At 40.6% G+C, this 19,160-nt stretch overlaps 1 long non-coding RNA gene across 1 annotated transcript; it reads right to left on the bottom strand.

Annotated features, from left to right (window-relative positions):
- Positions 1-606: 606 nt before the first annotated feature.
- LOC138735528 (uncharacterized) lies at positions 607-11,812 on the bottom strand. The gene is made up of 4 exons (XR_011339742.1): positions 11,726-11,812; positions 6,238-6,389; positions 4,456-4,628; positions 607-726 (listed from the first exon to the last, which is right to left on the bottom strand). It is a non-coding gene; the product is annotated as an uncharacterized lncRNA (long non-coding RNA).
- Between the last annotated feature and the right edge of the window lie 7,348 nt (positions 11,813-19,160).

Here is a 19,160-nt window from a genome sequence, read left to right as displayed (position 1 = left end):
TCAGTGCTGAGATCAGGCAAGCATAGAATGGGCAATTGCATTGCAGGCACTTCCTATTTAAGATAGAACAGACCAAATGCTGGGGATAAACTCTTGCAAGTGTGAAAGCATTCAGTGTCTCGGTTAGGAGTGGTCTAGTGTGTAATGCCAAACCCTCATTCCTATCCCAGGACACTGAACGGCCGATTTACTGGGATGAAAGGGGCTAAAGACGGAAGAGAGGGGTCTTTCCAGGAGGGAACCAAATTTGATAATTCACAGAGTAGCCATCAGTAAGTTCTGGCCTGCTTCCCAAATGCAAGTTCAATTCATGTTTCACTCTTCTCCAGAGCATTTGTTTTAAATTTAGACAGTTACACCCAAATTACCTACAACCCAGATATGCTTTTAAAGGGTGGGAGGAAATCGGAGCACCTGGAGGAAACCCATGCAGAAACAGGGAGAACGTACAACTTCTTAAAGACAGCATTGGATTCAAACTTGGGTCACTGGTGCAGTAGCAGCGTTGCGTTAACCACTATGCTAATTGTGACACACACTTTATATAAAATTGTTTGTTCTTAACAGTAAATAATTTTAATTTGCATGTAATTTGATTTTATTGTAATAAGGATGGTTACAAGCACTTGGGTATTACATTTGCAATGCTCGTTAAATAAGGAATCCGTCTCTCATCTTCATTTGATGAATTTGGCAGCTGGAAAACTTCCAAAAGGTATCCTTCTTCTGTTGCCACATGAAAACAGAACAAAAGACTCCTGACTTAGCAAACAAAGATAACATGAATTGACCAAGCAAAATATTTTTTGTTTATGAAACAGACTTTCTCTCAGATTCTAGTAAAATTCCTGAGATATACGACAAGAGAAAATAGCCATGGTCAGGGGGCAACACTTTAGGAGAAATATTAGAGGTGGCTTTTTCACTCAGCGAGTGGTGGCAGAATAGAATGAACTTCCGAATGAGATAGTTGCGTCAGGGTCCCTTCTGTCATTTAAGAGAAGATTGGATGTGTACATGGAGGTGAGGGGGTTGGAGGTTTATTGGCGGTGAGCGGGAAGTTTGAGCTAGTGGAGTTGTTCTAGTGAACTGGTGCGGACTTGAAAGGCCGACATGGCCTGTTTCCGCTCCATAGATGGTTATATGGTTATATGTTATCAGCAAATGTGTTGAATAGAAGATTCTGTGATTTAAATTGAAAAGCCTTCAGAAAGGGAGTGACATTACAGTATGTAGATGTGGTGTGCTGTGGGGCAGCAAACAAACACAAACCTCGAGAAGACTGCACTACAGGCTTTAATCAGCTTAAAGGTGAACACCAGGTTTGTGTAGCCTTTGGTTCCACGTGCCCAACTGATTTAGGAAGGGGCCGGCTCGAGTCTTTATATGGGCCAGTGATTGACAGCCAGCTTGGTGGGGCCAATTTCATACTTCCAGCCTTTGGCTGAGTCAGCAGTGCTGCAGGAGACCTGGAAATGATCGCGCTCATGTAGCATGATGAGACATTGGGTTCTAGAATCCTGTTACCAGGATAAGATGTAAACTCAGAGTCAGATTAATCCCACAGACTTTGTGGCACAAGATGTCCGATAAATATTGATTTACCCACACATTGGAATGCTTATTGCATTGAATGATCTAGCAGGAAGCAGATACAATGTCAAGGTACTAGACTGTCTTCAGTTGACATTGGGAAACAATTTTTCAAATCTAGTTCAAGTTTATTATCACACTGTACATGTATAACATCTCTAGACCATGGTGCGTCAGACCATAATAATCACGTACATGCGTAAAGATCTAAGGAACTGCTCACACTAATTATCTTGGACTCTCATATTTATGAAACAATATTTATTTATTTGTATATCTGAATACTTGTCCTGCATTTGTATTGTTTGCTTGAATATGTGTTATGTCTGGTTGTGTGTCTGCATGTTTTGCACCATGCACTGGAGAATGCTGTTTCATCAGGTTGTACTTGTGTGATCAGATGACAATAAACTTGATGACTTGATGAGAAGTCATTTAAAATAAATCTACATAAATATTTTGGGATGGTTTACTCGGTATCAGGATACTGTTCGTCAATTTCCCAGCTTGGGAGGAATAAACTATTTACCAGCCTGTCAATCCTGATTTTTATACTCCTGTACCTCCTTCTTGATAGTAGTGGGTCAAAAATATTGTGTGAAGGATGGAAATAGTTCTGAAAATCTTTGAGCCCTGATACCATGATACCAGTCAATGTTACCAATAGAAAAAAAGGACCTTCACAGCCATTTTGATCCTCTGTATTAACTTCCTTTTGATGCTTTTCAGCTACCATCGCAGACAAAAATGGTGGAACTCATTCTTCTATCAAGGGCTTAGTCATCAATATTCTAATTATCTTAGAGCTTTCACTACCATTAAACAGATTACTGGGTCACGGAACTGCTATCTCATGGGAATCAAAGTTGGGTTTGTGGACCATGAGACTGATCTCCTCCCTTTCATGCCTTTGCCACAGCCACGGCACTTGCTATCATCCCAGCTATAATAATGAGTTCTGGTGTTAATGGTTCCTGGCCTAGAGATGTTCAAGTGCTGAAAGCTACAGCACACTGGTTGTCTGCCCTCTTCCTAATGAGAGGGGAGCACTCATTGTGTGGAGACACACAGGAGACTGCAAGATGCTAGAATATGGAGCTTGGCATTCTTCACTGCCAGAATGAGGCCAACCATAAATTGGAAAAACCTCGCCTCAGATTTTGACTGGGAAGCCTATAGTCCAATGGAATGAACATAGAACTTTCCAATTTCAGATTTCGTTTCCTCTCTCTTCTTCCAAGCTACTTCGAATCTTCCTCATTCTTTCTTAAAATTCTATCCTGGCCCCACCCATTCTCAATTCCTCCCTCACTGTTTCCATTCTTTTCCACCCAGATGTCCCAGATTCTCCCTACCACCCCACCCCCAAACTTTCAGCTCAATCCAGTTCCATCTGTCCTTCCCTAATAACCCTTCCTCAACAGTTTGTATAGTTTCCAGCACCCACAGTCTTTTGTCCCTTCATTATTTCCTCCACCTTCAATGACTCCTTTTTTTTCCCCCTCAAGATGCTGGGCTTTGCCCTTCACAATGTCCTAACGTGATCGCACACAGGTAGCCACCTTCCACGGTTTGCTCATTGAGATACTTGTTAAATATGTGAGATTACCTTCTGCCACTCCTCACCTGGGCAGAGGTGAAGATACCTTTATACTTAAAATAACTCACTTTACACAAGGACTTGTTCAAGAAAATGTTTCACACTTATGTCTCTTTACCTTCAGAGGATTTTAGTGTATCCTGTATTCCATCTTGGGACCTCAATGTGATTTTAGCACCAGAAGAAAGATAAATGCAACTGTGGCTGTCATAAAGGCATTATTGGCCTTGATATCCATCTCAACATCAGCATTTAATTTCATTCTCTCCTTTTCCGGGAGATCAGACCCTCCCCTGCACCACCCAACTCCATACTTGAACCTTGCTACAATCATGGCTGATTTAGCCTGACAATGATAATGGTGCATATGGCGATGTTAGTAGAACCATAGCACCATAAACAGGCTCTTTGGCCCTGAATTTACACCCAGACCATATCCCTCAATAGGGTGGAACACAAAAGTCTGCAGATGCTGTGATTGTAGTTAAAAGACAGAAATGCTGGAAGAACTCAGCTAGTCTCTCAGATAAAGATATATCACTGGTGTTTTGGGCCTAAGCCCTTCTTCGAGGTATGAGTAAAGACGCAGAGCATCTGAATTAAAGGCTGGGGAAGAAGAGGAGGAGGAATTCAGACCAACAGTCCAAAGGTGTCAATCGGATATGATAAGAGAAATGTGAGAATTGATTTTGGTTCTGTTAAAGGAGATAGGGAAAAGGGGAAAGAGAGAGAGTGAGAAAGAGAGAGAGATAGAAAATGAGAAAGAGAGAGAGAGATAGAAAGTGAGAAAGAGAGAGAGAGATAGAAAGTGAGAGAGAGAGAGAGATAGAGAGAGAGAGAGAGAGAGAAGGGGAAGAAGATGGAGAGGAAGGGTTTTTACAGAAACCAGAGAAGTTGATATTAATGCCATCCATCCATTTGGAGGGTGCCCAGAGGAAAGATGAGGTGTTCTTCCTCAAATTTGTGGGTGGCCTCAATCTGGTAGTGGATGAGACCATGGATAGACATGTCAGCAAGGGAATGTGGTGGGTAATTAAAATGGGTGCCCATAGGATATCCATGCTACATCCCTCCATACCCCTCTCATCCATGTACCTGCCCAAATTTTTCTTAAATGTCAAAATTGAGCCTGCATTTACCAATTCAGCTGGCAGTTCATTCCACACTCCCACCACTATCTGTCTGAAGGTTTGCTCCAATGTTCCTTTTAAACTTTCCCCTTCCATCCTTAACCTTTTCTCTAGTTTTTAACCTAACGTTACCTCAGTAAAAAAAAAGCCTGCTTGCATTCACTCTATACCCTCATCGTATTGAATTGATGATTGATTCTTTGTGATTTGACTGCATTGCCATTGCGGTGCAAACTGGTTGAATTCTCCAGCATCAGCTCATCTCTGATGGTGCCATTAAAACTCTTTATAAATTAAACCAATGTCTGTCAAAACAAAGTAATTAATATTAGCAATGCAGATTAGCAAACTGTACAATCACACAGTCCCTAAAAGGTTCAGGTTACCTGTTCCACTGTATTTTTTTGTTTCATTGAATAAATTTGGTTGAATAAATCAGTGGACTATTGCAACCATTGCAAAGACAAGCAAAGAATTCACAATGCAATGTTTCTGTTTTATGCTATATCATAAAGCTCAAAGTGTCCACGTGGAGGATTACAGATTGGGTGCGATTTCATTGAATCATGATAAAACCCCTGATGAAAATTGTAATGGGCTGTAAGAAAAATGCCCAGAGGGAATTTTTAATCTGTCATTTGTTTAATAAAACTAGAAAACTGTGAAATAGCAGATTGTTAATGACGGCATTGAAAGGGAAATCTTGTATTTAAAGTGCTAAATGTAACCGTTTGCAGACAATCGACATGGTTTTGGCCCTCCTCTGGTGTACTGAATGCCGATATATTATAATTTGCCTAGTGGTCTAAGTTTCCCTCAGATATACTGGGGCAAATCCTTTAGCATTAAGATCAAAGGGATTAACATGAACATCAGCATCAGTAAAAACAAATGGACACCCGGTACCTTACACAAAAGGTTACTGCATCTAACAAGGGTATTTCCTTTCAAATTCACAACCCGCTTTTCATGATTTGTATTTTGATACTTCGAGACAGTTTTATACCAAACGTAAAATTCAAATGGAGAGACTGATGTTTTAATTAAAAGCCCTTTCTTTGCACAAAAAAAATACAATAGTGCTTTACATCCTGGTTTATCCCCCTTGGCTCAAAGAGATAATTGGAAATAATAAAAAAAAAGATGGCAGATGCTGGAATTTGGAGCAAAAAATAACCCAAACTGCTGGAGAATCTCAGTGGGACAAGCAGCATCTCTGGGCGGAAAGGAAATGTTGACATTTTGGGCTGATATTCTTAATCAAGACTGAGAGCAAAAATAGGCAAGGGCAGAAACAGGAAGGAAGATGGCAAAGAGTGGGTGGGGGAGCAGAGGTGGGGGGTTGTGGAGATGTGGAGGTGGGAGACAGAGGGAAGGAAATGATAGGTGAACACATGCAAAGAGAAATAAAAAGCTAGATTGAGCCAAGTGACTGTCAGGATTGATGAAGGTGAAGGCAGGTGCTGGAAGGCGAGAACACATTGGCCACCAGTTCTGAAGGGTGGTACGTGGAAAGGTTTTCCCTTCCCTCCCAATTTTGTTTACTTTCCCACTCCTGTCCAGCCCGCCATGCCTTATTTTAATTCCCCTCCTGATTCCATTCACATATCACCCACTGGACCCCTAACCCATCCCTGCATTTCACCTCTTAATTTTTTTTAAAATTTCGATATACAGCATGATAACAGGCCATTTCAGGCCACAAGTCCATGCCACCCAATTTATACCCAATGAACATACACCCCTGGTACCTTTCGAATAGTGGGAGGAAACCAGAGCTCCCGGGGAAAAACCACGCAGACATGGAAAGAACATAAACATTCCTTTTAAACAGTGCTGGATTCGAACCCTGGTCCCTATCACTGGTTCTGTAAAGGTGATGCTACACCAACCATGCTGCCCTCTCTTGCTCACCTTATGAAAACCTTTGTGTTCCCACATCATCTTCCAATTGCTGTCTCCACCTTCATCCTCTCCTTCTCCCTTCCAAATTCATTGCCGTTTTTCTCTTTGCCAACTTCCACACAGCACTTTATGGCCTCTATTTACTTTTTGCAATCAAGAAACTGCAAAAGAACATATTTTCTTTTAATTATGTGCGATGAAACTTTTCCTCAATTCCATAGTGAAACATCTTTAAAATGTTGTCACAACTGTGGCTCTGATGGCAGTGCCAGGATTTATTCTACATCTTTCATAGACCTTGTGTTGAACACCTACCATTTCATACAATCAACCAGGTACACAAAGACCCACATGGCAGCGTAAGGACAATAGTTACCTTTCCTGAAGACATGCATGAACAAAAGGGTTTTATTTAAGGTCTATTATGAGTATTGGTTCTTATACTTGCTTTTTACCTCAAGAAAGATTAGAGTTTTAGATTCAAAATAATTTAAATATTCCACCGGCCATGATGTAATTTGAACTTATATCTCTAATTGTGGATTACTGACATACATATGTTGTAACCGATGTGCCTGGTGCAATCACTCCAATCACAATTATCCCTTTGGATTATTCAATGTTCATAAATATTCTGAGCTATTTCATCTCAATCAAAACACAAGACCAGCCAAGTTTTAAGGATGTGGTTTGGTGTTGTGTGCTTCACATCATTATTAATTACGGTGGCATAGCTATTGCAGAATAGCTGTGATAACTTGTAGAGGTCTCTGGATATTATAAAGATTATAGATATGAAGCCAAGTCAAATCAGCACAGTTCCTATTCACTGTCACATTGGTTCTAGCTCATTCCCATTGTTTGCTTCTGTTCATGATTGTCTATAATCTTGTATTGTTCAGGCAGATAAAATATATATTTCTTTTCCTTCCGTCCAATGTTATTTCTTCCATCCATCCCCTTTCATGTTATTCCCTGAAGCTCATGCCCAATTGGCCTATACCAGGTAACATCAATTGAGCACTCATTATTCATCTTGTCATTCCAATTTAGCTTTCCTATGCATCTCCAAATCCTTTCTATAAAATTCTACAAAGCGCCTTTTTTTTTTCAAGGTCACTACTTTCAGAATCACATTTCTTATCAAACTCATCACATCTTTTTATTCATATCCAATTTGGTTGTCTGCCTCCAATCCTATTCTATTAAGAGTATTGTCCTTCAATGTTGTCCAAACCCTCATCTCATATATACGATCTTTCATCATAAAATTTATTGCCATAATTGCACTAAACACTCCCAAAAGTAGAATGAGCATTCTCTATCCTTCCTAAGAAATTTATTCCATTGATTTTTAACAAAATTGATTTTTGAGGTGGAGTGGAATGCGCTGATGTTATAATGTTGCTCATTTAGCACTAACGCTAACATTAAATGTCATGAATAATCTTGTTACATATTGTGGATTTCAGTGTAGTTTTTTTCTTTATAAATCTAATGTGGCTCCAGAAAGTGGCATTTTTTTTTGTGAGCTGCCTATGTGGCGCACAAAATGGAATGTTTCACTCTATCTCCAAACTCTTGCCAATAAACAATTCACCCATGATGAAAATTATTTTCAAAGCAATTACAATTATGATATATAATACCCTGTTTATATATTTTGCAGTTAGATTTCTGTTAGATTGAAGCTTCCAGGATCTTGCAATGTCTACGTTGGCAAATAATTTTCCACAGTATATTTTAAGGTCCTAAGATATTTTGAAGTGACTTAATTTCACTCATACTCAATGTTTTTGGAGTGCAGCTTGAACAGACTGTATAACCTCTGAGACTGGACTAAGTCCAATATGTTTGAGTCAGGGGTGAGATTGAGAAAGCTTAGAACATAGGAATATTACAGCACAGTACAGACCCTTCAGCTCACAATTTTGTGCTGGTCTGTAAATACCTACCAAAACAAAAACAAACAAACAAAACTAAACCATCCCTATCTCATAGCCCTCTATTTTTCTTTCAACCACGCACCTGTTTAAGGGTCTCTTAAATACTCTATTGTTCCAGCCTCCATCACCACTCCTGGCAATGCATTTTGCAGCTACAATTTTTAGTCGAATGAGGAAGTTATAAACAGTTTCATCAGTCTCTTGCATTAAGCCTTGAAATTCATAATGTTTAATTCTATGATTAGATCTGGGTTCAAGGTGAGAAGCAAACTTTGCAAATATCTGCTCTGGGTCATTTTTCTCCACCTCTGTAAGCTCCCAGCTATTAAATATGTCGAGGCCTCGCTCCCCTGTCCAGAGAAGTATAGAACTGACCTTCTCCTCTGCTGTTGCACTTTTAAAATAGCTTTTGAATACTAAATTGTACTTTCGCTGAAACTTTTTTAATGATTCCGCAATGTTGCTCCAGCCATTTTTTTTCTTCTTCCTCTTCATATTTCAGTGATTTACAATCATTTATATGGCTTTATTCTTGTTCTCTTATACCACTGCCACCATATTATGTCTCTGTATTACTTGGGAGGCTTCTTAAATAACATAGAGATGCAAAATTCAAATAACAAAAGAGACTTTACTTACTGATGTCTTTCACCATCTCAGGAAACTGTTCACACACTCACGTATATACAAATGCCCCACAGTGGTGCACTTCAGCTACTCTAGTGAGAAGGGTGCATTCTTATGCATTACAAAATAGTTCACCTTATCTTGACTATATTACACTAAGCATTTTCTTTTTGTGTTAATGACAGATCTGCAGACATTTTGCTTTCATTTTTTCAAAACGACTTCTTTTCATTTTCCTGCTAAATGCATTTTTCCCACCTTGTACTACATTTGCCCTTCTCCCCTCCACACCCCATTGATGACTCCTTGTGGCTTCTTTCCCCACCCCCTTCCCCTTTACAATTTTCCTATGTGTGTTTGAGAAGTCAGCAAATGTAAAGCCATAGCTTTGGTGCCTTCCTCTGAGTCATTTATATATAATCACCCAATATTGAATCACTGGCCCTAATTTCTAAAGTATCCCTACATCACATATTTATCCAAGAGAAAAAGCCCTATTTTGCCTAATGTCTATTACCTGTTAGCCAACCAACCTTCTCTCCATGCAAAATAGTACCTTGTACACCATGAGCTGTTAGTTTCCACAGTAATAGAAGAAGAAAGAAGATTTGATTTGACACTTTTCTGAAAATGAAATACAGTACATCTACTGTATGTTACTTTAAAGAATGGCAATAAAGTGATTAAGTGTTGTTTCCATTTTACAAAACCATTTTGCCTTTTCCTGACTATGTATTTTTCTATTATCACGAAGTTTTGAATTATACCTTCTAATATTTTCCCAATGACAAACCTTGAGCTAACTGATCCATATTTTCTATATCTCATCACCCACACGCCTCCCCCACCCCCCCCACCCCATCCACCCCACTTTAAATTATGGATACTTTAATTACAAAACTAATTAATTTTATTTTAAAATGTGTAATTTAGAGATACAACACAGTAGCATCCCCTCCAGCCATAAGCCTGAGTTGCCAATTAATCCCACGTGACCAATCAACCTAAAAATCCTGTCTGTCGTTTGGAACGTGGGTGGTAACCGGAACACTTGGAGGAAACCCATGCACCAACCGCACCAGATTTCATCCCAGGTCGCTGATGCAGTAATAACATTGCACGAACTGCAACACGAACTGTGCCACCCACATTAATCAAAGTAAAGATTTTCACAGCATTCCTCTTGTGAAAAAACAGAAGTACCTTCACAGAAATTGCTCGAGACAAAAATTGAGAACAAAGAACATTTATTATACAACAATGCAAAGTTGGGTGCTTCCCCTTACCCTGGGAATACACACATACTCTGGGGCTCACCCAACTTTTATACAGTTGATTTCAGTATAGGAATACCCTCCCCCTTACATTCTTCTGCCTCCTGGATAAGTTTGGCATTAGCAATCCTGCCTGCCTACGTGCTGTTTCTGTGCACTTGGAAGACCAGGGGGTATCCTGTCGGTGTCTCATCATGTCATTATCCTCATTGTCCTTATTCACAAACCTGTCTTTGTTCTAATTTACACCTTCCCGACCCTCAGGGCTGTGACCTCTTCATATGTAGAACTTGTAATACTGTCTAGGGCTTACTAATTACATATGCAAAACTTGCTAATTCTATCTAGGGCTAGAAGACCATTATCTTATTCAGACTAACTTTACTTCCTACATTATATTATCTATTATCTATCCTTATCTTATTCATGCTGGTGAACTTGCTGATTCTGTCTGAAAGGCTAGGAGACCCTTATCTTATTCAGACTAACTTTCCTACATTCTATTATCTATTGTCTATCCTTATCTCCTTCATCCTGTGAACTGGCTGATCTGTCTAAAGGCTAGGAGATTCTTATCTTACTCAGACTGATTCTGCTCCTACATTCTAATATCCATGTCTTATCCTGTTCATACTGGGCTTTATTCATTTACCCATATATCTAAGACTACACAAAAGAGTCTGGAAAAACAACCAACTGAAAAACCTCACAAAGATAAGCGTATACAGAGCCGTTGTCATACCCACACTCCTGTTCGGCTCCGAATCATGGGTCCTCTACCGGCACCACCTACGGCTCCTAGAACGCTTCCACCAGCGTTGTCTCCGCTCCATCCTCAACATCCATTGGAGCGCTTACATCCCTAACGTCGAAGTACTCGAGATGGCAGAGGTCGACAGCATCGAGTCCACGCTGCTTAAGATCCAGCTGCGCTGGATGGGTCACGTCTCCAGAATGGAGGACCATCGCCTTCCCAAGATCGTGTTATATGGCGAGCTCTCCACTGGCCACCGTGACAGAGGTGCACCAAAGAAAAGGTACAAGGACTGCCTAAAGAAATCTCTTGGTGCCTGCCACATTGACCACCGCCAGTGGGCTGATAACGCCTCAAACCGTGCATCTTGGCGCCTCACAGTTTGGCGGGCAGCAACCTCCTTTGAAGAAGACTGCAGAGCCCACCTCACTGACAAAAGGCAAAGGAGGAAAAACCCAACACCCAACCCCAACCAACCAATTTTCCCCTGCAACCGCTGCAATCGTGTCTGCCTGTCCCGCATCGGACTTGTCAGCCACAAACGAGCCTGCAGCTGACGTGGACTTTTTACCCCCTCCATAAATCTTCGTCCGCGAAGCCAAGCCAAATATATATCTATATTAATTTCCTCATCTTCATATTTTTATATCAGTTGTACTCATCTCTCACACTATTGATGGCACAGTTCTGTTAATAAATTCCCCTGCTCCCAGAGTGAAAATTAAATTGGCATTTCCAGTTCAGTTGTTTGGTCCCCCGCTAATGATCCAGTAATATTACCATTCTATTTCTTATTCTTCTTTGCCCTGCTTGCAAACATTTTCAAATAGCTTCAGCAAATTCACAACAGACCTCTGAACAAATGTTGGCATGAGTAGCAGTTGCACGTGTCATACCTGTGGTTCATGCTTTGAGACTGGGTCTCTCCTGCTCGTAGCAAGCTTATTTCTCCACTTCCAAGCATCACAATTGCTATCAGCCATGAGCCATAAAAGAGCTGCAGAGCAGAGAGAAGAGAAGAGGAGCAAACATTTCAGGCCAATTATATTTTGACCAGAGTTAGGTTTTAGCATATTTATTTTAGACTTTCAGCATCTGAATCTTGCTTTTTGGTTTTAGTAAACCATCATGTGAAGGGATACATCTAATCCCAGTAATCAAAATGATTTTCAAATTCTTTAAAATACAAATTATATCACATCTTGTTCAACAAAGCTTCATATTTAAACTGCAAAGTAATTAGCTTATCGCTTGCAACGAATTACACAGAGGGATAGATCCCAATCAGTTACAGAGTCATGGAAGCAGACAGCAGTAAAACAGACCCTTCAACACATTGAGTCTCCACCGACCATCCATAAACATAATGTCAGGTACAGCACATATATGAATGGTCCTTTGGGCCATTCATATATGCCGACTGAGTTGTCTATCTCAGCCGATCCTCTGTTTACCTCATATCCCTCCTATCCGTGAACCTGTCTAAATTTATTTTAAATGCTGCAATTGTACTTGCCCTTATCACTTCCTCTGGCAGTTCAGTCCATATAATCACCACCACTCTGTGTGAAATAGTTTCCCCTTTAAATCTTTCCCTCCTCACCTTAAATTGCTGCTATGTGAAAGACAGCAACCACTCACTGTATCTATGCCCCTTCTATATCATCATCCTTCAGGCTCCTTCAGTCCCAGGAAAATTTTGTCCTTATAAAATTTTGGGTCCAGCGGTCATAATGCCATTAGTTTCAAGTTAATTATGGAGAAGGATAGGTCTGGGTCTGTAATGGAAGATTTAAACCGTGTTTCTTACCTTTGCAGCCCTTGCTTCTGCAAGGCTGAGAACCTGCTTGTTGCATATGAATTAGTAGACACACCTAAATTCCACCATGGGGCCCTAGACCAGCTTATGCAAGAAGAAGGGATGCAATTGCATCCGAAGACAGAATCCAATTTACACCATGAGGCCAAGAGATGCAGTTGCCTTTTGTTGGTCGCAGACTGTCAGGAGACCTTGAAGATAATTAAATCATTTGTTCAAAGAGATAAGATCTGAAGTAAACAACTTTTGGTTAATATAAGCCATGGTCCCACTGCTGAAGTTTGAGACTCTCCAAGAGGTCGCAACATCTCTCAGCAAGAAGAAGAACTTCAAGATTCCAACCAACGTTCCGGTCCGGGGAGGTGGAGAAGCTGCTACCGGTGCCCAGACAACATACTCCAAGTGTGCAGTGGTCGCCTCGCTCTGGCAGTTGGGACCAGTCCAGACATTGATATGTATAATTGGGAAGGGCTTGCATATTGTAGTGTGAATTTAGCTAGCTATTTAGTAATAAAGACTTATATAAACTGAACTGCTCTTGGTGTGTGTGTGTCTATTTTCTTTCGGTAGCTCAAACACTGTGACCAATCTAAAACGAACAAAAATGAGACGTATAAGTTTACCCAAGACAGGGTCTCGGGTCTCATTTCTCAGTTGGAGAAAGGCCAATTTTGAAGAAATTAGAAAAGATCTAGAATGCGTGGATTGGGATAAGGTGCTTTCGGGCAAGGATGCGCAAGCTAAGTAGAAGACCTTCAAAGGTAAAATTTTAACAGTACAGAGTTTGTATGTTCCTGTCAGGATTAAAGGCAAAATTAACAGGCATAAGGAACCTTGGTTTACGAGGGACATTGGGGATCTGGTTTGGAAGAATAAAGAGGTGTATAGCAAGCATAGGGAACAAGGAGCAAATGAGGAATATAAAAATGCAAGAAAAAGTTCAACAAAGAAATCAGAAAGGCTAAAAGAAGAGATGAGGTTGCTTTGGCAGACAACATGAAGAAAATCTTAAGAGTTTCTACAGGTACATTAAGAGCAAAAGGATAGTAAGGGACAAAATTGAGGTGTGGTTGGCTATGTATGGAGCCAAAAGAGATGGGGGAGATCTTAAATGTTTTTTTTGCATCAGTGTTTACTCAGGAAATAGGCACAAGGACGAGGGAAGTTGGGAAAACAAGCAGTTATGTCATGGACCGATACAGATTAAAGAGGATGAAGTGATTGGTGTCTTAAAGCAAAAAAGAATGGATAAATCCCCAGGGCCTGACAAGATAGTCCCTCTGACCCTGAGGGAGGCTAGTGTAGAAATAGCAGGGGCTCCAGCAGAAACATTTAAAAACCTTTCTTTTTTAATCTTTTTTATTAATCATATTATAGGTAAACAATACATGAGGAGAATAGAAATTAATAGGGAAATTTAATATCACTATATGACATCATATAATATAACATATTGCATTACACCACAATCAATGAATATGTTCTCATCTCCTCAAACTGAAATATTCGCATCCGCTTGAAAGCTCCTTCTCACTTTAAACCAATGCCTTCTTGTTTTTGATGTGCAGAATTAACATTTCAAATCAATCGGTCATCTTTCATCAGAATTAATTTCCAGCATTTTTACTTCACATGTCAAAAATCTGCAAATTTTTGCTTTTGAAATATATTTATCTATACTTGGCCACAAATATTAATGAATTGCTCTATGATCGATGATGCATTTATTTCTCTGTTTCTATTCTCTTTCGATTAAGTGACTGAAAAAACAAAAGTCACAGATGAATGCAAGCATTTGAACTTATGTAGACCAATTTGACATCAAACAGTCCCTGTATGGTGTTGTTGTGTATCCAGTGGGGTTACAATACTTCTACTTGCAAAACTACTATTAAAACCAGCAGTTTCTTAATTTCACAGGTGTGTCTCAAAACATGCATTAACTCACCTCAAGTTTCACATTAATAGATTTGAAGTGAGTTTCATGAATGGTTTCTATGTGTAGTAGAATATAACATACATTATTTCAATATGTTAAATGTTTTTTTTAAATGAGCAGTTAAAGATAATGGAACAAATTCCCAACATCAGGCTGAATCTTATTGAAGTGGGATAACTCATGGAGATCAAACTTATTTTAACTTTACTCATGAAGATTTCTGCTGTGGGCTGCTGGAAGTGTGACCTAACCCAACTGAAGGCAAGTTGAGATATGTGACTGAAAGGTTGTTTCTTAAATTGGTTTATTTAACCCTTTGGACTCAATGCCCCTGATTTCAAGGAATATCACCAAGCACATATACTACTTGTACCTGTTTTCTGGGATTAGTTTTCTATCCAACCAATTGGCTCATACTGGTGTCCATACTATAGTTAACCCATGGACCCAGTACAGGATATACATTAGGAAAGGTTAAAAGAGTTAAGTGTTTAGGAAAGAAAGACTGTATGAGACTCAATTAAAGAAGGAAACATAAAGGGAACAAGATTAGAGAAAAGGGAGTAAACAGATGGTAAAAATAAATGGAATTAAAAATATTTTAAAAAATGTTTTAAATGTTAAAATAGTTTGAATTAAATAGGAATGATTGTGATGTGCAATCGAGTTGAAAAGCAGACACAAAACATAAAGTCTGTTCAACAGGCTTTATTCCACACAAACTTCCACAGAGCTGGCTGTGAGAGTAGCTGTACTGGCTCTGAGACTGACCTCAAGGGGCCGGATGGAGCTAATATCCCAGAGGAGGATTGGCAGCTGACCGGGTGGGGCTTGGTCCATTCAGGTCAGCTGATTGACAGCTGGCCAGGTGTTGCCTTGTCCTCCACCACTCTTCCTGCAGGCAGCTACACAGGTCGCCCCCTGCAGTAGGCTTGTGGTGTATCACCACAGTGATAAATGAAATTCCTCTTTTATTGGGCAGAAGTGATCGATTGGCATTGTTAAAAGAACACAAATTATTTATTATGCACTCTATCATTATGTAGGAAGCAATGGAAATGAAGATGCAAATCTATATTCAAAGTAAGGGCATGGCAGTGTTTGCAAGGGGGGAGAAGGTAAAAGGGCATAAATCAATTTAAAGTTCTGCAGATTCATAAGTATTAATGTTCCCTGTTGTATTTCTCCAGGAAGTGTCTACGTAATGAACAAACTGCTTAAAGAACTCAGTGGGTTGAGCAACATCAGTGGGGCCAAAGGAATTGTTTACATTTCAAAAAACAGACTCGCCAAGGCAAATAACGCCTTTGGAAGACTATACAAAAGAGTCTGAAAAAACAATCACCTGAAGAAACACACAAAGATCAACGTGTACAGAGCCGTTGTCATACCCACGCTCCTGTTCGGCTCTGAATCATGGGTCCTCTACCGGCATCACCTACGGCTCCTAGAATGCTTCCATCAGCGCTGTCTCCGCTCCATCCTCAACATTCATTGGAATGACTTCATCACCAACATCGAAGTACTCGAGCTGGCAGAATCCGCAAGCATCGAATCCACGCTGCTGAAGACCCTACTGCGCTGGGTGGGTCACGTCTCCAGAATGGAGGACCATCGCCTTCCCAAGATCGTGTTCTATGGCGAGCTCTCCACTGGCCACCGTGACAGAGGTGCACCAAAGAAGAGGTACAAGGACTGCTTAAAGAAATCTCTTGGTGCCTGCCACATTGACCACCGCCAGTGGGCTGATCTCGCCTCCAACCGCGCATCTTCGCGCCTCACAGTTCGGCGGGCAGCAACCTCCTTTGAAGAAGACCACAGAGCCCACCTCACTGACAAAAGACAAAGGAGGAAAAACCCAACACCCAACCCCAACCAACCAATTTTCCCTTGCAACCACTGCAACTGTGCCTGCCTGTCTCGCATCGGACTTGTAAGTCACTAACGAGCCTGCAGCAGACGTGGACATACCCCTCCATAAATCTTCGTCCGTAAAGCCAAGCCAAAGAGAAAGAAAGACATTTCAGGTCTCAGACTGCATCAAGTCCTCCTCCCACAGATGTTGTTTAACTGCTGGGCTCCTTCAGCAGTATGTTTTCTTTGTTCCAGATTCCAGCATCTTCAGTCACTTGTATCTCCATAACAAACACTTGAATCACCAAAATATAGAAGATTTCAAGGTAATTGCTATTAAATGGGATTAGTACAGCTAGATATTTGATAGTTGACGTGGACATGGTGGTCCATTGTTGGGCTGAAGATTGAATGAATTTATGATGATTGGGCCTGAAATTTATTGATGGCTTCAATTGTCCATTTATCAAGATTTTCAGACCAAGATAGTTGAGTTAAGACTTTTTTGATGATCAGCCCAGGATTTAACCCTGGAAGCTCTGGGAAACATATATAACTACTATTTGATGGATTATAGGCTCATTTGCCTTTGGCCAAGAATCTTTTACAGCTTTTAATGCTAGAGCCTGATTTAATATTCAGAGCTATGCTTAAGGAGGCTGAAGACAACATTGCAAGTTATTGAGGATTCTCACTGTGCCCACAATTTGTAGTTAACTCCATAAAATGCAGAAAATAAGGAGATTGCTATTTGTTTTTTTTTGCTGATAGGCATTCATTAAATTAGTAAATGTAGTGAATAACCTCGGCGTTCAAATATCATATATTTATGAAGTTAGCAACATAATTTCACTTGGTGATAGCTTGCACAACTACACATTCCAATAGTTGATGGTTTAAACAGGACCATCTTGCATCTGACTTCATTATCACAAGTTCATAGGAACAGAGGAAGTAGGAACAGGAGTAGGCCAAAAATGGCCCATCGAGCCTGCTCCGCCATTCAATACGATCATGGCTGATCTAATTGATGACCTAACTCCACCTACCTGTCTCCCCATATCCCCTAATTCCTCTATCATGTAAAAATTTATCTAACCGAATTTTAAATCTGTTTGATGAAGTAGCCTATTGTCACATGTATTGAAAACAAATTGATGCAGGTGATTTTTTTTGTAGGCAGATTAATCAGCATCTTATATATAGTACAAGATGCAAGACTCATTAGAGAAGGTCAAAAGTACAGTTACAGAGAGAGATCAATTGGTAATGGAGTAAAGGCAGCAAAATAATGCTCTTTTGAGATTCATTCAGGAGCCTGTAATGGTGAGGAAGGAAAATGCTTGAATCTGGTGGTGGCTGATATCACACCTTCTTCCCGAGGGGAGGGGATGAAGAGAGTGTGGCCAGGGTAGGATGATTTTTCTTTAATATTATGGCTACTTTTTAAAGACAGGGGGCCTTATGGATAGAGTTGATGGAGGAGATGGGAGTGTATGATGGATTGAGTCAGGTTCACAACCCTCTGCAGTTCCTTTCCATCGAGGGACTAAAGGTAAGATAGTCACATTTAATTTAATATATATCTGTTTATTTTTTACTTTTGTAAGGTGAGAGGAGAAGGAGGTAAGATGAGTGTGAGGGAAACTTTCTGCTCTCAGTGTCACATGTGGGAAGACATTGAGTCTTCTAGTCTCCCGGATATCCACTTGTGTACAAAGTGAGCTGAGCTCCAGCGTCTCAGGGACTGAATCAGGGAACTTGAGCTGCAACTCGATGACCTCACTCTGGTTAGGGAGAATGAGTCCATCATAGACAAGAGCTATAGGCAGATGGTCACACCAGGGCCACGGGAGGAGGGGCAGTGGGTTACCGTTAGGAGGAGGAAAGGGAGGTGTCAGATTCAAGAGAAAGCACCTGAGTCTGAAATCCTCAGAAATCAGTCCTCCACCTTGAGTACTGAGCAGGGGGATAGTCAGACTAAGAAAAGCAGAGGTGTAGGGTCAGCCTCTGTAGCCCTGAAAGGTAGGGATAAGAGGAGAAGGGCAATAGTTATAGGGGATTCGATGGTCAGGAGGACTGACAGTGTATTTTGTGGACGCGGACCACCAGGGTGGTTTGCCTCCCTGGTGCCAGGGTCCAGGATGTGATTATGCGGGTCCAGAACATCCTAAAATGGGAGGGTAAAGAGCCTGAAGTCATGCTACATATTGGTACCAATGACGTTGGAAGGAAGGAGGAAGTGGTCCTGCAGAATGAATATAGGGAATTAGGTAGGGAACTTAGAAGAAGGACCACAAAGGGTGTAATTTCTGGATTGCTTCCTGTGCTATGTGACAGTGAGAGCAGGAATAGAATCAGGTGGAGGTTAAATACATGGCTAAAGGGGTGGTGTAAGAGAAAGGGATTCAAGTTCTTGGACCACTGGGATGTTTTTTGGGGAAGATGGGACCTATACTGTAAAGATGGGTTACAACTGAATCCCAGTTGTTGGCAGGATCTTTATGTTCCAGTCTGGCCTAAAGGCAAGACCAAAAGTTCAAAGGAGCCATGGTTTTCTAGAAAAATTAGGAGTTGGTTCAGGATAAGAGGGTGGCCTATGTTAAATATAAGAAACAAAAGATTGATGAGCTGTATGATCGTTACTTAGATTGCAGAAAGAACCTTAAGAGGGAAATTAGAAAGGCAAAAAGAAGGTATGAGGAGTCCATAGCTAATT

This window comes from Narcine bancroftii, chromosome 6, assembly GCF_036971445.1.
Source record: "Narcine bancroftii isolate sNarBan1 chromosome 6, sNarBan1.hap1, whole genome shotgun sequence".
Taxonomy (NCBI): domain Eukaryota; kingdom Metazoa; phylum Chordata; class Chondrichthyes; order Torpediniformes; family Narcinidae; genus Narcine; species Narcine bancroftii.
Note: the sequence above shows the minus strand (reverse complement) of the source record. Positions and strands in the feature narration are given on the sequence as shown.